This window comes from Theropithecus gelada, chromosome 12, assembly GCF_003255815.1.
Source record: "Theropithecus gelada isolate Dixy chromosome 12, Tgel_1.0, whole genome shotgun sequence".
Classification (NCBI taxonomy): domain Eukaryota; kingdom Metazoa; phylum Chordata; class Mammalia; order Primates; family Cercopithecidae; genus Theropithecus; species Theropithecus gelada.
The window spans coordinates 28,201,315-28,228,245 of NC_037680.1; the positions used below are offsets into that span (position 1 = coordinate 28,201,315).

The following is a 26,931-nucleotide window of genomic DNA, read 5'->3' on the forward strand; positions in this document are numbered from 1 at the left end:
TGACTGAAAGCTCAGTAGAGCAGTGCATTCACTGAATATCTGAATCTCTTCTTGCTTGAGAAGGGCATTAATTCTCCACCAAATGAATTGGAGCCCTATTTGCCTATGTTGAAAGATTATCAGCGTCTTTTGAGGATTTGGGGTGTTTATATTCCTGTTTAACCTACTGATTCTTAGTGTTAATGTACAGGTCTGAGATCTTGTGAGAGGACACTGGAGCATGAATCCTTTGGAGGCTAACCAGTGCCAGGACACAGGATAATTTTTTTTCTGCTATCATAACAAGGAGACTTCCCTACCTTGGGTCAGTAGAATCGTGTGACCATGCATGACATTGTGTATGTAAAGCATCCTCATTCTTGTGCTTGGTTTGATTAATGGTGCATGAGAGCCAGACAGTAAACCTCTTTCCCTTAATTGATTAAAAATGGAAAGGATAGATGTCAAGTGAACGTGTAATTAAGGGCACTGCAAATGGTGTGCTTTTATGCTGTCTTACCCATCTTTTTCGAAATTGTTATTCTCCCAAGAACTCTGAAGAAGTTTCCAGATACCACACTGTTAAAAGTGACTTATGTAGTAAACTTCAAACGCGGCAGTTGAATATTCAGCTGATGCCTGTGTGTTATAGATGGGAAAGCAGTTCTCTGAAAGAACCAGATTACAAAGCAAATTTCAGTATCAATGGGAAATGACTCCCACAGATCCCAGAACACAGCGGCTCTGCGATGCAATCGGACTGCATTGATACCAGCGTTCTCTTGGTTCCTGCAAGCCTTTCTTGAGGTTTCTTGTTTCACCAAGCTCTGAACTGGCCTCTGGCTTTGCCTCAGAAGCACAGAGCTGGAGTATCTGTGGGAGAAAGTGGAACTGGAGCAATAATCTGCAAAGGCAATTACTGGTGATGTGTGTATTGGCAGGTTTCATTCTAGCATTTGTGACAGGTCGTGTCTTGTTATTTGTCTTGTGTACATAATACACTGAACAGAGGTAGGAGTCACCTCTTGGATGACACATTAGTTGAAAATGTGGGTTTACTTGACAAAAGGCATCCCAAGCCATGGAGTTTTCACTTTCCTTTTGGTGTTTGGTGGTTCTTTGTCCAATTTGCAAAGAAAACACCAATCTCTCTTGTGGTTAGTTGGGTTCAAAATAATGAAAAAAAAAAATCCCATAGGTAACCACTGTTGGTGGTCTTTCTGCCTCCAGTACCCTGGATGGCAAAGGCTGGGATTCTCCACCTGCTTTGCTTCAAGAGCAGTTTGTTCTGGACTTCCAGGAGGCCCTCTTTGCCGTCGAGCAAATTTCAAACCTTCACCCTTCCCCATGCCCAGATCGCAAATGATTATCATACTGTAGCTGTTCAAGATTTACCTACAACAATATTTTATTCCTTCAGAATGTACATGAAATTAAGAGAAATTGACAAACTTGTTCTGGATGAAACGAAACAGCATCAGAATCTCGTAATGCTCAGAAAGCTACAATAAGCAGTCAATTATTTCCAGGGCACTATTCTGGCTGTGTGCCAGATACTGTTTTAAGTGCTTTACAGGTATTAATCCATCTAATCCTCCTAATAACCCCATGAGGAATGCACCATTATCTCTCCTTTACAGGTAAGGAAACAGGCGCAGAGAGGTTAAGTAGCTCGCCCAAAGGTCTCACAGCTGACAACAGGAGGCTCCAGGACTGAAACCCACACAGTCTGGTTCTAAGGTTCATGTTCTCAACAGGTAGTAATACTGCCTCTCTGAATAGTAATTGGGATATACATATATGTATGTGTGTGTGTGTGCCTCTCTCACTCACTCTGTCTCTATAGTGATAAGCAGCAGCCAACCTCAAAAACCCTTTTGTAAAGAATTTATACAAAGCTTTATGCCTTTGCAACTTTTCTGTTCTCTCCTTTCATTGGAATCTGAGACCTCATTGTTATTTGAATTACTTTAAGCAATCAAATGCATCTAGGAAAGAAACAATAATGCAGGAGGATGCCTCATGGCAAGGGTGCCTGATGACACTGAACTCTACAGGAAGGCTGCATTTCAGGAGTGCCCTTGTCAGAATCTTTGTCATACCTAACATACTTAGAAGAAGTGTAGCCATTACTCTGTCAGTTTTCAAATTGTGTGTCGTAAGAATTTAACTTATCATCCATGTGGATTTATTTTTCTTTAAGGTACTAATTCTTTCTGTCTGCATTAAAACATGTATAACCTATATTCTTCTGCTTCTTCAGTAAAAAGCTCTCAGTACTCTCTTGCCCCACCTGAAATGGCTCTCAGGAAAGGGTTGAGGGGCACTGGATGGGTTTCCTGTCATTCCCAGGGATGTATGAGGCCTCAGACGAGGCTGTCCCTTACCTCACCTCTGGCCCCATCATGATGACTAATAGGATCTCGTTTCAGAGCTCTAGGTTTTAGAAAAAAGAAACATGCCAATCATACCATACATGCATGTGCAAGTCCAACCACAGAAGGCTGAAAACAGTGGGGTTCCCTTATGAGCTCCTCCCTTTACCTGTGCTTCTCTTGTCTGAGGGTATTCTGATGGGCTACCGGGGAGCAAGGCCGGTGGCAGATGTATCTAGGTGACACGATGCTGACTCCGTCAGCCAGCGTCCACCTGGCTGCCTGCCTGCAGACGGCAACCTCCAGCCCAGTGTCCTTGCTGCCCTGCAGCACCTTTCTGGGACCTACATGGAACAGCAAAATACCTCTGGAGTACTGGTTGGCAGGCGGTAGTACTGCTGAGTAACTCCACATGGAAAGAATGATGTATGCAGGACCTGGATCCGACTCTCAACTTCCCATCCACCAGCTGGGGGGTTGTGGTCAGTGGTTTAACTATGCAGAGTCTCAGTGAGCTCATCTCCATACCTGAATTTAGCTCACGATGCTCCATTCTTCACAGTGCCTTTTGGGGATCAGATGAGAAACTGTAGGAAGACATTTTACAGCAGTGCTACTCAAATATAAGGGATTGTTATTGTCAAAAACTTCCGAGGAGAAAGTATGTTCATCTTGGACCCCAGCTATTGCCTTCTACCTGGCATCACCAATATTTAGAGTAGAAGAGGAGAGAATATGCGGAGACATTGGGAATTGTCTGATTCTACCCAGTGACATCAAATCTCTTTGTAGCTCTCATGTAGGGTTCTTTCTTTTCCCATGGTCTTGGTCAGCCGGGGCTGCTATAACAAAGTGCCATAGACTGGGAGGCATATAAACAACACACAGCTAGTTTTCACAGTTCTGGAGACTGGAAGTCCAAGTTCAGGGTGCCAGCCAACACAGTCAAGTTCTGGTGAAGACTTCTTCCTGGTTGCAGATTCCTGACTTCTTGCTGTGTCCACACATGGTGGAAGGGAGGAGAAAGTTCTCTGGGGTCCCTTTTATAAGGGCACTGGACTCATTCATGACTAATGACTACTAAACTCACCGTGATGACCTAATCACCCCAAAGGGCTCTACCTGCTAATATTGGATTAGGATTCCAGCATATTAATTTTAGGGAGACACAAACATCCAGTTCATTGTACCCACTTCACCCTCTTTCCTCTTGGGGGAAAACACATTCTTAGGGTATTTCATGAGTAGAGAATATGACCTACCCTCTGAAGTGTGGTGTAGGGAATAGGGTTTCAGGCTAGTTTCCATGCTTTATGCCTTGTGGCTTTTCACACCAGAGGGCTCAGGTAAGTGCCCTTCACTCAATGTCCTGGCACTGGATCATGAATCAAGTCCATTCAGTTTCCCATACATGGAGGCAGAAGCCCAGTAATCACGGTTAGTGCTGAGAGACAAAATCCTGGCAGAATATTTGTAGGAGCTTAACAAGTTCCCCAAAGGGAGATTAGAGATGCTCAAGGAGCCACTTAGCCAAACCAGCACACAAAAGCACACTCGGCTTCTGCCAGCATCTGGAAACAAGGTGTCTGCTTCCCTTCCATAACCCAGGTATTGGAAAGTTCCTGTCCCAGCACACACAGCAGAGGCAGGAACCCACTGTTCAGTGCAAGATGACTGTCCACATGCGGGCCTGCTGCTCCTAAACACCAGATGACTGTGATAAGGGCTTCTGCTTTAAATGCTTTGTCTCCAGACTGTCATAAACCCATGAGAACATCAAAATCCAAAGAGCTGAAGTCACGTGTCCAAGACCATTTTGTTAGTTTTGACTGCAGAGCTCAGGTTCCGTCTCTTACAGTCCTCTGCTTGTCCATCTCAGTGATACGGGTTGGAAGCTGCTATAGAATCCCGCCCCCAATCTTCCCTATGAGTTGTTGTCAACAAATAGTGCTTTCCAAATAGCTTTCCCTTTCCTATATTGAACAAATAAATTGGAAAGTTCTTAAAGAAATAAAGAGTATACCACCAGGACTTTCAAGAGAGGACTGTGAGGGACATTGGGTATCATCTGGTTCCACCCAGTGAGGTCAAATGACTTACCTTGCACCTTGCACACCGTCAGGAGAGAGCCCAAGCCCAGCGCACCACCCGCCTCCTCAGGGCTCACTCTGCTGGACCAAGCCTGAGCAGGCAAAGACCAAAGCTAGTCACAAGAATGGCACTAGCAGTGCACCTTCCTGACTCCATTAGCCGAAGTATTGACCTTAGTTGTGTGGAAATGTTTTGCTACCGTCATCTGTTGAGTGAGTACTGTGTGGCAGGAACTTCGGCAGTGTAGACTGGAGTTCCAGTAGTTCCAACCCTTTCTTTATCAACCAAGTGCCTCAAACAAGTTGTCTAACCTCTCTTAGTATCGCGCCCGGCTCACAGTGCATTCTGGAATGGCTAGTCCTTCACATGCATTGTGGAATCTCTTCCAAGGAATGAGTGAGGGTGCCACTGTTATTCACCCCAAATACAGATGAAAAAACTGAGGTGTGGAGATGTTAAGTGAGTTGCCCAACATCACAAATCAAGGTAGAGGTGGAGCTGGCTCCAGAGTCCACATTCTTTTTTTTTTTTTTTTGAGACGGAGTCTCACGCTGTGTCACCCAGGCTGGAGTGCAGTGGCGCGATCTCGGCTCACTGCAAGCTCCGCCTCCCAGGTTCACGCCATTCTCCTGCCTCAGCCTCCGAGTAGCTGGGACTACAGGCGCCCACCACCACGCCCGGCTAGTTTTTTGTATTTTTAGTAGAGACGGGGTTTCACCGTGTTAGCCTGGATGGTCTCGATCTCCTGACCTCGTGATCCACCCGCCTCGGCCTCCCAAAGTGCTGGGATTACAGGCTTGAGCCACCGCGCCCGGCCCAGAGTCCACATTCTTAACCAAGGGGCTGAGCTCTCCTGGGGTCACATGACTGCTGAGGAGTGCAGAGGGACTGGGTTCATATCCTGCCTCACTTCCTGAGCTGAGTTTACTCCCAAATCTAAGCTGCTTTGTATGGAAGCAGCTGAAATCTTCATGTGATGAACTGAAAAAGCCTTTTGTAAAAACGTTAGTGTTCATTCATTATTTCAATAAATATTTGAGCACCTATCTTATACCAAGGATTGTTTTCAGAGCTGGAGAGAGAAGTGAATAAGACAAGATAGAGTCTTCATTTCCTTAGAAGCAAATTATAAATAAACGAACAACACTTTCTAAAATGAGTTAGTATATTCAAGTGCTATGAAAAGAATAAACCAGGGTGCTGTGATGGCAAGTAACTCCAGTCTAGTTTTGACTGGGTGGTCAGGGAAGGCCTTAGTGAGTGAGGGAGGCAGCCATGCAGAGATTGGGAGACAGTTGGAAACAGATGAACAGGAGCTGCAAAGTTCCTCAGGAAGGATTGTGCTTGGTGTTTTCGTGGTAATAGAACTCTGATTTTACACAGATTATGTTCTCCACACTGACATTTCTTTCCCTCATTTACCTATCAAAAGGACAATGAGGGCTGGGTGCAGTGGCTCACACTTATAATCCCAGCACTTTGGGAGGCCAAGGCGGTAGGATCATGTGAGGTCCAGGAGTTTGAGACCAGCCTGGCCAACATGGTGAAACTTCGTCTCTACTGAAAACACACAAAAAAATTAGTTGGGCGTGGTGGCACATGCCTGTAATCCCAGCTACTTGGGAGGTTGAGGCAGGAGAATCGCTTGAACCCTGGAGGCGGATGTTGCAGTGAGCTGAGATCGCGCCATAGCATTCCAGCCTGGGCAACAGAGTGAGACTCTTTCTCAAAAAAAAAAAAAAAAAAAAAAAAAAAAAAGAGTATGTTTGTGTTGCCTTCAGAAGAATAGAAGCAAACTGGAATAATCAACTTCTTCTTTCCTGGAAATACAACGCCAAAGGCATTTGCGCATTTTTGTGGCTAGCAATGTTGTGGGCAGACCCATACATTTGTAGCCCACGCTTCAGTGCCTGCTCTGAAACCCAGGTAAAAGAGGACAATTTCATCCTGGCTGATGTGTTTTAACCAGCCAGGCAAATTCACATGGATCCACAGGCCCCGAGAGTGTAAAAAATAATACTGAGGGATACATATGGAGAAGCTGATTTGCTGCCCAACCTCAGGGTCAAGCACAGGTCTGAGCGGGCCACCTGTATCTTTCTAGAGTCGTCTTCTCAGCGACATGGAGCTGCTGCTACCTGCTACCTTGGAAAAGCTGCTTGCTGGCCTCGTACGTGAGAGGTATGCCCAACTCACTTCGGGGAGGTTATTTCAACTTTTTGCTACATCAGGACTCTGCAACTGGTGAACATCAAAAACCCGAAGAAACACACACATCCTTGCCTGCCCTCGGTAAGCCTGGAGAGAATTTCACTGGTCAATAAGAGATGATTCTGAATTTTGTCTGATTATTCTGGAGCTGACACTTTTGGGCGTCACATTTAACATGGACATTTTTGAAGCATAACTTTGATAACCACTCTTGCCGAGGCAACTGCCTGCCCTGTTCTTGCTTCAGATTCAGTTCCTGCTGAGATCTGCATGGAAAGAAGTATTTCCCACTGTGGGGCTCACACAACTAAATGGCACCACTGAAATCCCCTGTCAAGTCCCCTGGTTGGTGTCTAATTAGTGTGTGGCTTTAGGAAGCGGGACAACACGTTTACATTTTTGCAGGCTATTACCTGAACGTGATCACTGAATAGCCTCGGCTGTTCAAATAGTAATGCTGCATACAATGAGAAGTGTGTGTGTGTGTGTGTGTGTGTGTGTGTAGGAGGACACACCCCTGCTCACTGGCAGAAGTGACGTGTCTGCAATCCTGTGTCAAGAGGGGGGTCTAGGCTTCCTTAAGATTTAAGCAGTGAACACAGAGGTGGCTGCATTTTTTTTTTCTGGGGGGTGGGGGGCAGGAATGGAGTCTTGCTCTGTGGCCCAGGCTGGAGTGCAGTGGTGCGATCTCAACTCACTGCAACGTCTGCCTCCTGGGTTCAAGCGCTTCTCCTGCCTCAGTCTCCTGAGTAGCTGGGATTACAGGCACCTGCCACTATGCCCTGCTAATTTTTGTATTTTTAGTAGAGATGGGGTTTTGCCATGTTGCCCAGGCTGGTCTCAAACCCCTGACCTCAAGTGATCTGCCTGTCTCGGCCTCCCAAAGTGCTGGGGTTACAGGTGTGAGCCACTGTGCCTGGCCGGCTGTACTTCTTCTTATCCTCCTACAAGAAGCCCGATTTTGTTTTCGGAGTGCTCCTTGTGTGAACTGGGGTTGTGGGAAGGAGTGACATTTCCCCTCCTTTGTTCAGGTGAGGTGAAGACTTGACTCAGAGGTGAGGGAGGTCCTTGACTGACGTGGGGTGGGAACTGTTTCAAGCTGTCCTCATCTCTGGGCCTGCTTCCTGACCTGTGAAATGAGAAGGTTGGGTGGGATCAGTTTCCCAAGCTTGCCAGTAGTGAGTAGCCCCTGGAGCGCTCATTCAAAACCCGCTCTGCTCTCCCAAATGAGAATGTTTAGGAATGAACTCTGTCATGAGCAGACATCCAAGTGATCCTCCCCTTCAAGGATTTTTGGAAATGGTGGTCTGAGCAGTCTCTAACAGATCTTCCAACTCCAAAACTCCTGTCTCGGCTATGTCTGGAACGCAGTGACTCCTAACTATTCCTGAGACCCAAATGGCTTTGCAAGTCTAACGACAGCTGTGGATGCTCTGTTTAGTCAAAATGTATACAGACACAGAATATCAAATTCAGTTGCAGGGTCTGTGGCTCTTGATTAAGAATTCCTACTCTAAGGTTAACCCTTGAAAGAGAATGTAAACATTCACTTGAGCCAGGCATGAAGCAGCTGCTCACTAAAGGGCAGTTATTATGCTATTTCTGTCTCTCAGCTTTTCTATGAAATTCTAGCATGATTATCTCATTGTATAGATGAGGACACTGAGGCATAGTGAGATTAGCATGCATTGTTAGTTGTGGCTGAATTTGAACTCAGTCTGATTCCAGAGCCAGTGTGAACTTAAAATCTGGGCTACCTGATAAAGTGGTTATCAGTTTTGCCTACTTGAATTCATGGCACTTTCTGCTCCTAATATTTCTGGCCACTTCCCTATACTTCCTTATAGTAGTCATAATTAACTGAGCAGCTACTATGTGCCAGGAATGCTACACACATTGTCTCATTGAAAAAAGTCCTCAGAAAACGATATACAGTTTTTTTTGTTTTTTTTTTTTGAGACGGAATTTCACTGTTGTTGTCCAGGCTGGAGTGCAATGGCACAATCTCGGCTCACTGCAACTTCCGTCTCCTGGGTTCAAGCGATTCTCCTGCCTCAGCCTCCCGAGTAGCTGGGATTACAGGTGCCCATCACCATGCCTGGCTAGATATACATTATTAATGTACATGTTGAGTCCTAAGTAAAAACAGGAAAAATTAGGAAGGTAAATGTATCCTAAGACTCAGAAGTTTTTTGGATTGTTGTTTCTTTGGATAATTTATATTTCATTATACTATCAGAGAACTAGAGATAGAGCAGAAACTGAAGATTTTCTAGTTCAAATATCATTCTCCTAGAGACCAGTAGAAAATAGCAATAAATAGTTATTTGCAAGGATTAGTTAATTCATTCTAGAGTCTTACGAAGTCTATCAATGGTTTTGTCCCTATTTCCAGCATTTTAATGTTGATCAGATGTGGGCTGGCTCTCTTTGCACTGCTAGGCAGAGCTACTGTTCACTGAGCAGGTGCTTTGTGCTGGCGCTGTGCTCGAGCACTTTACATGGATTATTTCACTTCAGATACCCCTTTTAAGGAAAAAACTTCAAGCAGAGATCTTGTCTGATTTCATGGCTGCACATTTTCCAAGTAGGAGAAATATACAATTGAGGAACACGCCCAACGCTGCTCAGCAAGCCCAGGAGGTGGGGAGGGAGAGATCACGCGCAAGCAAGCACTGGGACAGAACCTGTACCCTCCTGATGATTCTCAGGCCTGTCTGGGTGGCATCACTTGGCAGACTGGCCCAGCCAAGATCACACGCACAGCAGGAGGATCCTCAATCACAGGGGATCACATGCTCTACTGACTGAAACCAACACATAAAAAGGTCTAGGCCCATTTCACGTGAGACCCAGAGGGGCTCCTTTGCTCAGCCCTACCTGCTGGTGCAAGTGGCTGTCCCAAAGCGCAGGCCCCACCACAGCCCCACCCTGGGACACCAGACTCCCTGCCACCATAGAGGGAGTGGCAACAGGTAGGGCACACCTAGGTAGGGCATCCCATATAACCTTTTCTAGGTTGGCCTTGCCCAGTGTGACGTAGCCAGCCAGGCAACACCAGACCTGAAATACCCATCTGTGCAGAACCCACTGAAGGGGTTGGGTGTCTAGACCTTAAGAGTGTTAGGCTTGTTGTCAGTGGAGGGGTGGAGCAGGCTTCTTGGCCCTGACCTCACCTTAATAGAGATCCTCCCATTTTGGCCTCGGAGGTTTAATACATAGTCACAGAAGTGTACTGAAATAGTCATAAGAAGGAATGTTCTCCATATAACTTTAACGTTGTACAGTGCTTTCTGAGTGAAACGAATTTTTTCACGGAATGGATTTTTTTAATGAGTCTTGAAATTAACATGTGAGTAGCAGCATGACACATTACCTCGTGTGTGTGTGTGTGTGTGTGTGTGTGAAGGCCATTTGTTAAATGGAACACCTAAAAATACCATTGTTTTTGTTTTTGCAGTTGTCAAGGGCCTCAATAAATGCAAGCTGGCTCAGGTGATGCTTGACCTGAGAGGTCTGGAAAGACAGATTAGAAGTCTCAGCAGAGGACCAAACCCAGACCCCGCTTCTGCAGAATTTCTGTACCCAGGTTTCCCCACTGCAGGCATAACCAGCAGCCCCTGAAAGGCCCCAGAGCAGCCCACTGTCTTTAGAAATGCAGGCCCAGGATCAGCTCTGCTACCAGCCGTGGGATCTTGAGTCAGTGGCCCATACTTTGAGCTGTGTTTCCACAGTGCAAGCCTGGCTGGAGAGTGTTATTTCAGAGTTCTCCTGTCTGTGGCATCTTCAGAAGTTAAAGATTTGCTTGACCACTATAAGGTGCCCTGGGAGTATAGACCTCCCACAACCCAGCTGCCTGGCTGGCAGTGGGTGGGCAGTAAGCAGTAGAGAGAGGACAGGTGGCCTGGAAGCTGACAGCTTGCCTCTGGATTCTCCCTAGTAAACTTGGAATGACGCTGGAGCAGCTCTGGACAGAGGGGACCAGCCTAAGGCTGGATGCAAAAGACTGGGCGCCACCTAGTCTGCTCATCAGGTATTAAGTGCCCTGAGTTTTCAAAGCTCCGGTAATTCAGTAGTGGACAAGTAAGGTTCCTGCCTCTCCTGGGGCTTCCCGTCCAGGGGTGGGGAGGACGTCACTATATGAAATTATCTTATTTATAGCTTAATGTCATTATTTAAAGGGGGGACATTAAATAATAATGTCATTATTTAAAGTCCCACCCTGACTTGTTCGTGGTTAGGCTTCCTCCAGGATGCCTTACTTGCTGACACCATCACAGAAGCCAAGATTAGGCCTTGCCACTTGAGGGGTGGGCAAGGTGGGGACGGGGTTGGATGGAATGGTCAAAAAAGGTCTTTCAGAGTTTTTCCAATCCTGAACTAACTCACCTGCACCCTTGGCCCAATCATTTTCACTCCCGAGGGTCTGCACTCTTCGTTTCTACATTCTAGGAAGAAAGGGGTTGGACCCTCCCTCTTTAAGCTGGGTGGGGTCCGAATCCCGTGCTTCTTTCACTTCCTGAGCGGGGCTGGCTGGGTGGGAACAGGCTCCTCGCCGCCTCCCAAGCGCTGGCGACTACCACACGGCCGCCCGTCCGGGCCTCCCTTCAACCTCGTGGCAGAGCCCTGCGGTTTCCCCGCGGAGCCGGGCCCCGGACTGCTCCCTCGCGGGCGGGGCTCACCTGTCCCGGCCCGGCCCCCTCCCGCACCCCAGGTGGCTCAGGGCAGGGAGGAGCCGCGCCCCGCCCCGCGCGGCCGCAGCCAACGCCGGCCCCAGGCGGGCTCGCTGGGAGCAGGTACCGGGAGCCGGGCGAGGGCGCCGAGAGGCCCGGCGGGCGCGGGCGGCGAGGTGAGCGGGGCCAGCGCAGCAGGCGGGGGCGGTGGTGGGTTCCGGACGGCTCACCCCGAGCCGGAGCGAGTGCGGGGCCGCGCGACTGCGGCGGGAGATGCGCTGCGCCCCTGCCGGGCGCGCCGGGGCAGCCAGGAGCTCGCGGGGCCGCGGCGCAGTGGCGGCGTCGGGGTCTCGTCGCTGCCTCGGGGCTAGCAGCTGCCAGCATCTGGATGGGGCGGGAGCAGAGGGCCGGGGCAAGGCTGGAGCGGTGTGGGTCTGTAATCGTCCAGAGCCATGTGGGGCCAGAGACTTCGGCAGAGCCGAGAGGAGAGGAGAGACTGGGGGCCAAACTGCTGGAGAGAGCGCGGAGCTGGGGCTGGGGTTCAAGGCCGATCGTGGGGCCAAGAGCGAGCGAGCGAGCTCCAGTGTTTTCCTCTGCGCGCTTCACGCGGGGCCAGCGCGGGTGCCGCCGCTTCCCCTGCCCTGGCTCTTTACTTTTGTTGTTGAATAACCAACCTTACACATTGGTTAGTTACTTGGGGCTTCTCAAAAGCTGGGTCTGGAGGCTGCTCTGACTCCAGGGGGCTTGTGTTGTCAGGCTTCAGCTCTGTATGCCCTGCGGCGTTTGCGGGGAGCTGGTGGGTGGAGGGGTACTGTCCACCTCCCAAAGCCTGGGGATCAGGAGTGGGAAAGTGGGAAAAGTCTAGAATGCTATTTAAATTCCAGTAACTAGCTATATGACCTTGAGCAAGTTACTTAACTGCTCTGAGCCTCAGTTCCCTTAAAGTAAAATAGGTATTATTAATATTATAATCATGACAACAGCCTTAGGTTATATGATGTTCATGGAGTACATAGCATACTGCTTGATTTTCCCCCTTTGTGTTGATGTGGTGGTGTGTGTGTGGGGTGGGGGCATTCTTTCCTTCCCTGACTTGTTCATGGTTAGGCTTCCTCCAGGATGCCTTACTTGCTGACACCATCCCGGAGGTCAAGATTAGGGCTGCCAGTGCACAGGCCCTGCAGATGCAGGGGGTGTTGTCACACTGCCCTCATCATTACCCGTCGTATTTGTCAGAATTGTTTTCTTTGGGTTGGGTTTTGGTCACTTGAAAATTGCCTTATTCTATGTAGAAATTGATGGGGTCACATAAATGAAAAGGTCGAGGATTTTAACTTAAAGCTATAGCTAGTTCCAGAGGCTCATATAAGGTTCCAGGGCTAGTTCTCTCTTGTGTATCTCTTAGCTGTTTTTCTCTCTGTGTTGACTGGTTCTTAGTATGGACTATAAATAGGACTTGCACCTTCAGGCTTATCTGCTCCTTCAGAGAGAGAGACAGAGACAGGGAGTGAGAGAGAGAATCCCATCTTCTCTATCCATATAGCAGCCTCTCTGTCTCTCTCTCTCTCTCTGTTTTTTTCTTTTGAGACAGAGTCTCACTTTGTCACCCAGGCTGGAGTGCAGTGGCATGATCTCGGCTCACTGCATGCAACCTCTACCTCCCAGGTCCAAGCGATTATCCTGCCTTAGCCTCCTAAGTAGCTGGAATTATAGGCGTGGGCCACCACGCTGGGCTAATTTTTGTATTTTTAGTAGAGATGGGGTTTCACCATGTTGGCCAGACTGGTCTCGAACTCCTGACCTCAAGTGATCTGCCCGTGTTGGCCTCCCAGAGTGCTGGGATTACAGGCATGAGCCACTGCACGGCCCCTTATAACAATCTTATTGACATACTGGACCAAAGCAGATCCAAGCCATCTCAGCAGACAGGAAGAGGTTCCCACAACAGGAATGGGCACATGACCCACTGTGATTGATAGACTGGCCCACCTCAGCTGCAAGGGATGTCAGTAGGGGGCGCAATTCCCAATGAGAAGTCTGACAAAATAGGACATGCTCATTGTACTATCTCTGTCTTTGCTCACCAGCATCTAAAGGTAGTCTGCAGTAGAATGTAGACACCCTGGGGGCCATATTCCGTCAGTCAAGTCTTTATCTAATGCATGGAAGGCATCCTGTGTGTCCCTCCTTTCATTCATTTTTTATTCATTCATTCGACATTTAATAAATGCTCAATATATGCCAGGGCCTCTGCCAAGGGCGAAAATGCGTGCTTTTGAGAAGCTCACAGTCTAGTTGGAAAGACAGATATGTGGATAACATCGTCGAAGACTCATCTGTCTGGGGACATAGTGAAGACTCCCCAAAGAAACTGTAGCTGAGCTTTGAATTGAAGATGAGAAGGACAGGTCTAGGAGAAAAAGTTGAGAGATTTTCTAGGCCATGTGGTAGGATTCTGGAGGGACACTTTTTGTTGTAACATTATTTAGGTTACTCTACTGTCTTGCTTAGAACATCTGAAGGTAGGTCGTTCAAAGTGGCCACAGCTCTTGGGTGGCTTCTAGAAAATTATCTTGGTTTTCCAGGGTGACTAGAGCTCCATCATGCCTTCACATGACAACATCCAAAGCAGCAACAAGAAGGTCAGGGATTGCTGCTTAGTCTTTCCGTAGATAACAAAGAACAAATTTTCCCCGAAGTACCCTGTGTCACTGGCCAAAGTGGTCTCATGCTTACCCTGAAACCAGTCATTGGCAAAGGAGAAGAGGGGCCTATGATTGCTTTGCCCAAGCTATTTTCTGGAGCTGTAGGAGGGGCTCACCTACTCTGAGCATCCATGTCCCATATCTGAACACAATCAGAATTCTGTTAGCAAGGAGGACAGTGAGACTGCCTGTGGGGCTGTTTATGTGGGCAACCAACTGTGTCTCTCAGAGGCGGGGACAGGTGATGCAAGGTCTGGCATAGATGGGTAATCAGAAGTCCAATACCATGGGAGACGCCTAGGGTGTGGCTGAGGGGAGGAAAGGAGCTGAGGTTGGAAAAGTAAGTAAAGACAGGACTACCCTGTATTAGATTCTGTGGATGTTACTAAGAAGCATAGTAAATCTTGGTCCTATTCCTCTACGAGCTTACACTTGAAACCTGGAAAAGCTTTTCTGAGTTTTCCATACTCCCAATAGTAATAGCAACAGTGGCTCACTTTATGGTGGTAATTCTCAAGGGGTGGATTGGGGTGGAGGAGTTTCAGAGGAGTTTCAAACTCTTTGTAGTTTGAAAAGCCTCACAGATGATTTTTCTGGGCTACCCACTGCCTACCTTCCCTGGTAACTCCCCATCCCTCTGTTGAGAACACTTACTTGCTCTAAATCATGTCTTTGTTTCAGTGTTGCTAACTGTCTTCAAACTAACAGGCTGGGACTTGGTGAAGATGCAATTACTGGTAGATCCTGGACTAGAAAACAATTCTCCTGATGCTAAGTCCAATGAGTGATAGCTTTGATAGTTGCATTTAGTAGGAAACCAGCCTCTACCATGAACTGCTTTGAAATCATTTATCCTATTTTCATCTGAAACATGAAGTGGGTGCTGCACTTTGTTTCTGCTTTATACGGTAGACATTGGTGGACACTGGTGCTGGACTTTTGGAATTAGATTGGGCAACCAGGGATGCCGCTTTTCATCCTCAGTATCTAGTTAGCAAATAAATTGGCAAAAAGACATGGTCAGTAATCCTGGAAGAAAGCAGAAGTGGAGGGCAGCATATTTTCCTATTTTCAGCAACAATACTGCCATGGGCTGGCCAGGATCACTGGAAGAATGTGAGGGAATGAGGTAGAGAGAAATGCCTTGGGCAGTCATTCATTTCACAAATATTTATTGAGCATCTACTGTGTGCCAGACACTGTTCTAGGTGCTGGGGATTGGAGCTTACAGTCTACTGGAAGGAGACATTTATTTATGTTTTGTCTAATAAGTCAGGCAGTGAGAAGTACTGTAATAAAAAATAAAATAGATCCAGACAAGAGTGCAGTCATTAGAAACAAACTGGATATAGTGCTGGAAATCATGGCTTATTCTCTCTTGTTTCCAGCAGAGCAGTATGGTCTAAGCAGGTAGGGTTTTGGGCAAAAAGGACAGGTGTTCACTTGGAAAAAGAGAGTTACATATTAAATAACTCAATTTTATAGGATTTCTTTCATGCAGAATTTCTTTGGTTGTTTGTTACACCTCACAATGTTCCTAAATATGATTTATAATGACTTTCAAAAACATGGTACCAGGTCATGAGAAATAAATGAAGAAATATGAGCAAAGGGAAAATAAGGGTCATTTCTTTCATCATTATGTTCCAGAATTGTTTAGTTTTGGTAGCAGGGAAAGGAGAAAATATGGTGATTACAAATGTGGTGATTCATGCTAAGGGTTCGTTATTTATTTATTTTTATTATTTATTTATTTATTTATTTTGAGACAGAGTCTCACTCTGTCACCCAGGCTGGAGTGCAGTGGCACGATATTGGCTCACTGCGAACTCCACCTCCCGGGTTCACGCCATTCTGCCTCAGCCTCCAAAGTAGGTGGGATTACAGGCGCCCGCCACCACGCCCAGCTAATTTTTTGTATTTTTGGTAGAGACGGGGTTTCACCGTATTAACCAGGATATTCTCGATGTCCTGATCTCATGATCTGCCCGCCTAGGCCTCCTCCAGGGGATTTTGAATTTATCTCCTGAATTCAAAGAAAACTAACTTTTTTTTGGGTCAGTATAAAGTACACCAAAAGTTAACAGATCAAAAATCCAATTCCAAAGTTAAATAATGTGCTACAGATACAAATTGATGAGAGGTTATGTTTGGACCCATTACTGCCTGGAAAAAACAGAAATGCAAATACAATTTTAAAGTGTTGAAGTGTTATGTAGAGGTAATTTTAACTACCTGTTTTATTGAGTTTTCTTGTTGTTCAGTATAATAATCTGGGTATAAGTCTTGTGTCACAAATGTAGTTTGTAGATTACTTCTCCCAACAACTGCCTTGTCATTTTTATTCCCTTAACAGTGTCTTCTGGGTTAATTTTGATAAACCAATTTATCAATTTTTCAATGCATCCAACTTTTGTTGTTGAATTGAGGAATTCTCTAACCAGAAAGTCTTGAACATTTCTATTTTCTTCTAGAAGTTTCATGTTTTATGTTTCAGTTTTATGTTTAACACTTAAGTCTATGATCCATTTTGCTTTAATTTTTGTATAAGGGATAAAGTATGAGTCAAAAGTCTTTTCTTTTTGGTATGTGGAAGTCCAAATGTTCCAGCACCATTTGTTGAAATGACTGTCTTTTCTTCCCTTGAATTGTCTTAGAACTTTTGTCACTAATCAATTAGCTAAAATGTAAGGGTTTTATTACTAGACTCTCAATTCAGTTCCATTGATCTGTGTGCTTACTTCATGCCAACACTATAGTATCTTGATTACTGTGGCTTTAAAATACATTTTGGAAGCACATAATGTAAGCCCTCCAACTTTATTCCTTTCCAAAATTGCTATGACTCTTTTAGTTCTTTTGCCTTTCCATATGAATTCTAGAATTAATTTGTCAATATCTACAAAAAATTCTGGATTTTGAATGGAATTGCATTGAATCTACTGATTAATTTAGGACGAATTGACATCTTTACATTATTGAGTCCTCTAGTTCATGAGCAGGATATAACCATCCATTTATTTAAGTCTTTGATTTCTTCCATCAGCACTCTAGTTTTCAGGATATAGATCTTGCACATATTTTGTTAGATTTATACTTAAGTATCTCATTTTGGGGATTGCTGTTGTTGCTGGTGTATCAAAATACAATTGATTTTTGTATGTTGGTATTGTATTCTGTGGCCTTGCTAAAGTTACTCATCTGTTCTTAGATTCTTTGGAATTTTCTACATAGACAATTGTATTATCTGTGAATAGAGACAGTTTTATTTTTTCCTTTCTAACCTAAATGACTTGTCTTTCTTTCCTCCCTCTCTCCTTCCCTTCCTCCAACTTATTACACTGGCTAAGAATTGCAGTACAATGTTGCATGGCAGTGGTAAGAGAGAACATCCTTGCTTTGTTTCTTATGGAGCAGTCAGCAATAAATCTTTCACTGTTAAGTATGATGTTAGTTGAGTTTCTTGTAGATACAATATGATGTTAAGGAATTTCCCTTGTATTTCTAGTTTATTGACAGTGGTTTTTTTTTTTTTTAATTATACTTTAAGTTCTAGGGTACATGTGCACAACGTGCAGGTTTGTTACATATTTATACATGTGCCATGTTGGTGTGCTGCACCCATTAACTCATCATTTACATTAGGTCTATCTCCTATTGCTATCCCTCCCCTCCTCCCCTAGTGACAGTGTTTTTTTAAATTATGAGTGGATTTTGAATTTTATTGAATTCTTTTTTTTACCATCAACTGACAGAATCATATGACTTTTCTTAATATTTAATATGGTGAATTGCACTGATTGATTTTCAAATGTTGAACCAGTCATACATTCTCTGGATAAATTCCACTTGATTGTAATGTATTTTTGGAGGGGATTATGTAGGATTGGTATTATTTATTCCTTCAGTGTTGTGTAGAATTCTCTAGTGAAACCATTTGGTCCTAGAGTTTTCTTTGTTGGAAGGTTTTTAGCACAAATTTAATTTTATAAATAGATATAGGACTATTCAGGTTATCTATTTCTTCTTGATAAGTTTTGTTAGTTTGTATCTTTCAAAGATTCAGTCCACTTCACCTAAGTTGTCAAATTCATTGATATAGAATTTTTTGTGGTGTTCTTTTACTAGCCATTTATGTCTGAATGGTCAGTAATAATACTCCCTCTTTTATTCTAGACATTATTAATTTATGTCTTCAGTCTTTTTCTTGCTCAGTCTGTCTAGAGGCTTATCAATTTTGTTGATCTCTTCAAAGACCCAGATTTTGGTTTAATTTTGTTTATTATTTTTCTGTTTTCAATTTCATTGATTTCTGCTCTTATTTTATTATTGCTTTCCTTCTCTTTGCTTGGGTTTAATGTACTCTTCTATTTTTTAAGGGATAAGCTTATATTACTGATTTTTGTTTTAATAGAAGTATTTAATGCTATACATTTCCCTCTAATGCTTTAGCTGCATTATACAATTTTGAAATGTATATTTTAATTTTCATTTAGTTTTTTTTTTTTTTTATTTTTTTTTATTTTTTTTATTTTTTTTTAAATTTATTTATTATTATTATACTGTAAGTTGTAGGGTACATGTGCAAAACATGCAGGTTTGTTACATATGTATACTTGTGCCTTGTTGGTGTGCTGCACCCATCAACTCGTCATTTACATCAGGTATAACTCCCAATGCAATCCCTCCCCCCGCCCCCCTCCCCATGATAGGCCCCGGTGTGTGATGTTCCCCTTCCCGAGTCCAAGTGATCTCATTGTTCAGTTCCCACCTATGAGTGAGAACATGCGGTGTTTGGTTTTCTGTTCTTGTGATAGTTTGCTAAGAATGATGGATTCCAGCTGCATCCATGTCCCTACAAAGGACACAAACTCATCCTTTTTTATGGCTGCATAGTATTCCATGGTGTATATATGCCACATTTTCTTAATCCAATCTGTCACTGATGGACATTTGGGTTGATTCCAAGTCTTTGCTATTGTGAATAGTGCTGCAATAAACATACGTGTGCATGTGTCTTTATAGCAGCATAATTTATAATCCTTTGGGTATATACCCAGTAATGGGATGGCTGGGTCATATGGTACATCTAGTTCTAGATCCTTGAGGAATCGCCATACTGTTTTCCATAATGGTTGAACTAGTTTACAATCCCACCAACAGTGTAAAAGTGTTCCTATTTCTCCACATCCTCTCCAGCACCTGTTGTTTCCTGACTTTTGAATGATCGCCATTCTAACTGGTGTGAGATGGTATCTCATTGTGGTTTTGATTTGCATTTCTCTGATGGCCAGTGATGATGAGCATTTTTTCATGTGTTTGTTGGCTGTATGAATGTCTTCTTTTGAGAAATGTCTATTCATATCCTTTGCCCACTTTTTGATGGGGTTGTTTGTTTTTTTCTTGTAAATTTGTTGGAGTTCTTTGTAGGTTCTGGATATTAGCCCTTTGTCAGATGAGTAGATTGCAAAAATTTTCTCCCATTCTGTAGGTTGCCTGTTCACTCTGATGGTAGTTTCTTTTGCTGTGCAGAAGCTCTTTAGTTTAATGAGATCCCATTTGTCAATTTTGGCTTTTGCTGCCGTTGCTTTTGGTGTTTTAGACATGAAGTCTTTGCCCATGCCTATGTCCTGAATGGTACTACCTAGGTTTTCCTCTAGGATTTTTATGGTATTAGGTCTAACATTTAAGTCTCTAATCCATCTTGAATTAATTTTCGTATAAGGAGTAAGGAAAGGATCCAGTTTCAGCTTTCTACTTATGGCTAGCCAATTTTCCCAGCACCATTTATTAAATAGGGAATCCTTTCCCCATTTCTTGTTTCTCTCAGGTTTGTCAAAGATCAGATGGCTGTAGATGTGTGGTATTATTTCTGAGGACTCTGTTCTGTTCCATTGGTCTATATCTCTGTTTTGGTACCAGTACCATGCTGTTTTGGTTACTGTAGCCTTGTAGTATAGTTTGAAGTCAGGTAGCGTGATGCCTCCAGCTTTGTTCTTTTGACTTAGGATTGTCTTGGAGATGCGGGCTCTTTTTTGGTTCCATATGAACTTTAAAGCAGTTTTTTCCAATTCTGTGAAGAAACTCATTGGTAGCTTGATGGGGATGGCATTGAATCTATAAATTACCTTGGGCAGTATGGCCATTTTCACGATATTGATTCTTCCTATCCATGAGCATGGTATGTTCTTCCATTTGTTTGTGTCCTCTTTTATTTCACTGAGCAGTGGTTTGTAGTTCTCCTTGAAGAGGTCCTTTACATCCCTTGTAAGTTGGATTCCTAGGTATTTGATTCTCTTTGAAGCAATTGTGAATGGAAGTTCATTCATGATTTGGCTCTCTGTTTGTCTGTTACTAGTGTATAAGAATGCTTGTGATTTTTGCACATTAATTTTGTATCCTGAGACTTTGCTGAAGTTGCTTATCAGCTTAAGGAGATTTTGGGCTGAGACAATGGGGTTTTCTAAATATACAATCATGTCATCTGCAAAGAGGGACAATTTGACTTCTTCTTTTCCTAACTGAATACCCTTGATTTCTTTCTCTTGCCTGATTGCCCTAGCCAGAACTTCCAACACTATGTTGAATAGGAGTGGTGAGAGAGGGCATCCCTGTCTTGTGCCAGTTTTCAAAGGGAATTTTTCCAGTTTTTGCCCATTCAGTATGATATTGGCTGTGGGTTTGTCATAAATAGCTCTTATTATTTTGAGGTACGTTCCATCAATACCGAATTTATTGAGCGTTTTTAGCATGAAGGGCTGTTGAATTTTGTCAAAAGCCTTTTCTGCATCTATTGAAATAATCATGTGGTTCTTGTCTTTGGTTCCGTTTATATGCTGGATTATGTTTATTGATTTGCGAATGTTGAACCAGCCTTGCATCCCAGGGATGAAGCCCACTTGATCATGGTGGATAAGCTTTTTGATGTGTTGCTGAATCCGGTTTGCCAGTATTTTATTGAGGATTTTTGCATCGATGTTCATCAGGGATATTGGTCTAAAATTCTCTTTTTTTGTTGTATCTCTGCCAGGCTTTGGTATCAGGATGATGTTGGCCTCATAAAATGAGTTAGGGAGGATTCCCTCTTTTTCTATTGATTGGAATAGTTTCAGAAGGAATGGTACCAACTCCTCCTTGTACCTCTGGTAGAATTCAGCTGTGAATCCATCTGGTCCTGGACTTTTTTTGGTTGGTAGGCTATTAATTGTTGCCTCAATTTCAGAGCCTGCTATTGGTCTATTCAGGGATTCAACTTCTTCCTGGTTTAGTCTTGGAAGAGTGTAAGTGTCCAGGAAGTTATCCATTTCTTCTAGATTTTCCAGTTTATTTGCGTAGAGGTGTTTATAGTATTCTCTGATGGTAGTTTGTATTTCTGTGGGGTCGGTGGTGATATCCCCTTTTTCATTTTTAATTGCGTCGATTTGATTCTTCTCTCTTTTCTTCTTTATTAGTCTTGCTAGTGGTCTGTCAATTTTGTTGATCTTTTCAAAAAACCAACTCCTGGATTCATTGATTTTTTGGAGGGTTTTTTGTGTCTCTATCTCCTTCAGTTCTGCTCTGATCTTAGTTATTTCTTGCCTTCTGCTAGCTTTCGAATGTGTTTGCTCTTGCTTCTCTAGTTCTTTTAATTGCGATGTTAGAGTGTCAATTTTAGATCTTTCCTGCTTTCTCTTGTGGGCATTTAGTGCTATAAATTTCCCTCTACACACTGCTTTAAATGTGTCCCAGAGATTCTGGTATGTTGTATCTTTGTTCTCATTGGTTTCAAAGAACATCTTTATTTCTGCCTTCATTTCGTTATGTACCCAGTAGTCATTCAGGAGCAGGTTGTTCAGTTTCCATGTAGTTGAGCGGTTTTGATTGAGTTTCTTGGTCCTGAGTTCTAGTTTGATTGCACTGTGGTCTGAGAGACAGTTTGTTATAATTTCTGTTGTTGTACATTTGCTGAGGAGTGCTTTACTTCCAATTACGTGGTCAATTTTGGAATAAGTACGATGTGGTGCTGAGAAGAATGTATATTCTGTTGATTTGGGGTGGAGAGTTCTATAGATGTCTATTAGGTCTGCTTGCTGCAGAGATGAGTTCAATTCCTGGATATCCTTGTTAACTTTCTGTCTCGTTGATCTGTCTAATGTTGACAATGGAGTGTTGAAGTCTCCCATTATTATTGTATGGGAGTCTAAGTCTCTTTGTAAGTCTCTAAGGACTTGCTTTATGAATCTGGGTGCTCCTGTATTGGGTGCATATATATTTAGGATAGTTAGCTCTTCCTGTTGAATTGATCCCTTTACCATTATGTAATGGCCTTCTTTGTCTCTTTTGATCTTTGATGGTTTAAAGTCTGTTTTATCAGAGACTAGTATTGCAACCCCTGCTTTTTTTTGTTCTCCATTTGCTTGGTAAATCTTCCTCCATCCCTTTATTTTGAGCCTATGTATGTCTCTGCGTGTGAGATGGGTCTCCTGAATACAGCAGACTGATAGGTCTTGACTCTTTATCCAGTTTGCCAGTCTGTGTCTCTTAATTGGAGCATTTAGTCCATTTACATTTAAGGTTAAGATTGTTATGTGTGAACTTGATCCTGCCATTATGATATTAACTGGTTATTTTGCTCATTAGTTGATGCAGTTTCTTCCTAGCCTTGATGGTCTTTACATTTTGGCATGTTTTTGAGATGGCTGGTACCGGTTGTTCCTTTCCATGTTGAGTGCTTCCTTCAGGGTCTCTTGTAAGGCAGGCCTAGTGGTGACAAAATCTCTAAGCATTTGCTTATCTGTAAAGGATTTTATTTCTCCTTCACTTATGAAACTGAGTTTGGCTGGATATGAAATTCTGGGTTTAAAATTCTTTTCTTTAAGAATGTTGAATATTGGCCCCCACTCTCTTCTGGCTTGGAGAGTTTCTGCCGAGAGATCTGCTGTGAGTCTGATGGGCTTCCCTTTGTGGGTAACCCGACCTTTCTCTCTGGCTGCCCTTAAGATTTTTTCCTTCATTTCAACTTTGGTGAATCTGGCAATTATGTGTCTTGGAGTTGCTCTTCTCGAAGAGTATCTTTGTGGCGTTCTCTGTATTTCCTGGATTTGAATGTTGGCCTGCCCTACTAGGTTGGGGAAGTTCTCCTGGATGATATCCTGAAGAGTGTTTTCCAACTTGGTTCCATTTTCCCCCTCACTTTCAGGCACCCCAATCAGACGTAGATTTGGTCTTTTTACATAATCCCATACTTCTTGCAGGCTTTGTTCATTTCTTTTTCTTCTTTTTTCTTTTGGTTTCTCTTCTCGCTTCATTTCATTCATTTGATCCTCAATTGCTGATACTCTTTCTTCCAGTTGATCGAGTCGGTTACTGAAGCTTGTGCATTTGTCACGTATTTCTCGTGTCATGGTTTTCATCTCTTTCATTTAGTTTATGACCTTCTCTGCATTAATTAGTCTAGCCGTCAATTCTTCCACTTTTTTTTCAAGATTTTTAGTTTCTTTGCGCTGGGTACGTAATTCCTCCTTTAGCTCTGAGAAATTTGATGGACTGAAGCCTTCTTCTCTCATCTCGTCAAAGTCATTCTCCGTCCAGCTTTGATCCGTTGCTGGCGATGAGCTGCGCTCCTTTGCCGGGGGAGATGCGCTCTTGTTTTTTGAATTTCCAGCTTTTCTGCCCTGCTTTTTCCCCATCTTTGTGGTTTTATCTGCCTCTGATCTTTGATGATGGTGATGTACTGATGGGGTTTTGGTGTAGGTGTCCTTCCTGTTTGATAGTTTTCCTTCTAACAGTCAGGACCCTCAGCTGTAGGTCTGTTGGAGATTGCTTGAGGTCCACTCCAGACCCTGTTTGCCTGGGTATCAGCAGCAGAGGCTGCAGAAGATAGAATATTTCTGAACAGCAAGTGTACCTGTCTGATTCTTGCTTTGGAAGCTTCCTCTCAGGGGTGTACTCCACCCTGTGAGGTGTGGGGTGTCAGACTGCCCCTAGTGGGGGATGTCTCCCAGTTAGGCTACTCAGGGGTCAGGGACCCGCTTGAGCAGGGAGTCTGTCCCTTCTCAGATCTCAACCTCCGTGTTGGGAGATCCACTGCTCTCTTCAAAGCTGTCAGACAGAGTCGTTTGCGTCTGCAGAGCTTTCTGCTGCTTTGTTATTGTTTTCTGTGCCCTGCCCCCAGAGGTGGAGTCTACAGAGACAGGCAGGTTTCCTTGAGCTGCTGTGAGCTCCACCCAGTTCGAGCTTCCCAGCAGCTTTGTTTACCTACTTAAGCCTCAGCAATGGCGGGCGCCCCTCCCCCAACCTCGCTGCTGCCTTGCCGGTAGATCACAGACTGCTGTGATAGCAATGAGGGAGGCTCCGTGGGTGTGGGACCCTCCCGGCCAGGTGTGGGATATGATCTCCTGGTGTGCCTGTTTGCTCAAAGCGCAGTATTGGGGTGGGAGTTACCCGATTCTCCAGGTGTTGTGTGTCTCAGTTCCCCTGGCTAGGAAAAGGGATTCCCTTCCCCCTTGCGCTTCTCAGGTGAGGCAATGCCTCGCCCTGCTTCAGCTCTCGCTGGTCGGGCTGCAGCAGCTGACCAGTACCGATCGTCCGGCACTCCCCAGTGAGATGAACCCAGTACCTCAGTTGAAAATGCCGAAATCACCGGTCTTCTGTGTCGCTGGCGCTGGGAGTTGAAGACTGGAGCTGCTCCTATTCGGCCATCTTGCTCCGCCCCCCTAATTTTCATTTAGTTTACGTATTTTAAACTAAATAAATAAACTAAATAAATGAAATGAAACTAAATAAATAAAATAAATTTTAAACTAATTATTTTAAATAGTTTAACTATTTTAACATTTCTTTTGAGACTACTTATTGACCCATATGTTATTTTAAAGTATATCATTTAATTTTAAGAGATTTGGGGGTTTTCTAGAAGTTTTTCTGTTAGTTTAAGTCTTTTATTATCCTAGAATATGACTTGCATGATTTCTGTTCTTTTAAATTTGTTCATGTTTGTTTTATGGCCCAGAATGTGGTTTATCTTGGTGAGTTTCAATGCACACTTGAAAATATGTGTATTCTGCTATTGATGGGTGGGAAGTTGCAGAAATATCAGTTAGGTCAAGTTGCTTGATAGGGTTGTTCAGGTCTTCTGTGCTCTTATTAATTTTCTACTTGTTTTCTCTATAACCAAGATAGGAATGTTAGTGTTTCCAGTTACAATTGTGGATGTTTCTATTTTTCTTTTTAGTCATATCACTTCTTACTTCATGTATTTTGACTCTTTGTTATTAAGTGCATGCACATTCAGGGTTGTGATGTCCTCTTGGAGAACATCTTGATCCCTTTCTTATTATGTAATATCCCACTGTATTTCTGTTAATATTCCTTGTTCTGGAGTCTACTTTGGGTGTTAATAATATAGATACTCCAGCTTTTTTTGATTAATGTTTGCATTGTGTATCTTTTTCTGTTCTTTTACTTTTAACTTATATTTAGGTTATAAAATAACCTGTATACTTAAGGTGGCTTTCTTGTGGCAACATATACTTGAGTCTTACTTTTTCAACTAATCTGACAATATCTGCCCATTAACTGGTATGTTAGACCATTCACACTTAACTGTGCTATTGATATGGCTTAATTATAATTGACCATCTTGCTAGTTGTTTTCTATTTGTTCTATCTATTCTTTTTTTTCTTGTTTCTTGAGTTTTTTTTTGTTGTTGTTGTTTGTTTTTCGTTTGTTTGTTTGTTTGTTTTGAGACAGGGTCCCACTCTGTCACCCAGGCCAGAGTGCAGTGGCGCAATCTTGGCTTACTGTAGCCTCGACTTCCTGGTCTTGAGCATTTTTTTATATTTTCCTTATCTCCACTATGAACTTCTTATCTATGCCTCTTTAAATTTTTTTAGTGATTGCTCTAGAGTTAATAATATGTATCTTTAATTAATCAGAGTCTACTTTCAAGTAATATTATACTGTTTCATTTGTAGTCTTATAGCAGTATATTCACAGTTCTCTTTTATTTTTTGTGCTATTGTTATTATCATTTTTTATATCAGCTATAAATAATAGATTTTTTGCTTTAGACCAAGGGTCAACAAACTTTTTCTGTAAAAAAGCCAGAAAGTAAGTATTTTAGGATTTGAGGCCATAGATGGTCTCTGTTGCATAAACTTTTATTCTTAAACAATTCTTTAAAAATGTATTTCAAAAAACATTCTTAGCCCATTGGTTATGCTAAAATAGACCAAGGGCTAGGTTTGGCTTGTAGGTTATAGTTTGTTTACTCCTGCTTTAGATATTCAATTATCTTTCATAGCAATTAAAATTAAGAGAAAAAAGAATTTTGATTTTCATTTATATCATTTCCATCATTCATTTCTTTGTGTAGATCCGAGTTTCGGTCTGGCAACATAGTCCTTTTGCCCGGATAACTTAATTTAACATTTATTGTAGTGTCGGTCTCCGGGCAATGAATTCTAAGTTTTTGTTTGTCTTTGATGTTTATTTTTCCTGCATTTTTGGGAGGTATTTCACTGGGTATAAAATTCTGGGTTGACAATTTTTATACTTGATCTTAGCTAAAAGGCTGAGAAGCAATGGGTTGACATTTTAAAAAAAATTTCAGGACTTTAAAAATGTTGCTTCATTCTCTTCTTGTACGCCTCTGACAAGAAGTCTTCTGTAATTCCTATCTTTCTTCCTTTTTATTGATGTTTCATTTTTCTTTTGCTGCTTTTAAGATTTTATTTTCGTCTTTGGTTTTCAGGTCTTTGAATATGATATGCCTAGAAGTGTGTGTGTGTGTGTGTGTGTGTGTGTGTGTGTACACATGTATGCATGCATGCACACTCTTGATATTTATCATACCTGATGTTCTTGAGCTCCTTGGATCTGTGATTTGGTATCTGTTATTAATTTTGGAAAATTCT

The 26,931-nt window shown here is 43.2% G+C and overlaps 1 protein-coding gene across 2 annotated transcripts in view; it reads left to right on the forward strand.

Moving 5' to 3' along the window:
• Nucleotides 1-11,170: 11,170 nt before the first annotated feature.
• LYPD6B (LY6/PLAUR domain containing 6B) overlaps nt 11,171-26,931 on the forward strand; it is a 198,083-nt gene continuing 182,322 nt past the window's right edge. Inside the window, exon 1 of one of the 2 annotated variants that reach the window (XM_025404752.1) lies at nt 11,171-11,505. The gene's annotated coding sequence lies outside the window, so the exon portion shown is untranslated. The remainder of the gene's footprint in view (nt 11,506-26,931) is intronic. The other variant, XM_025404750.1, reaches the window with a different exon arrangement.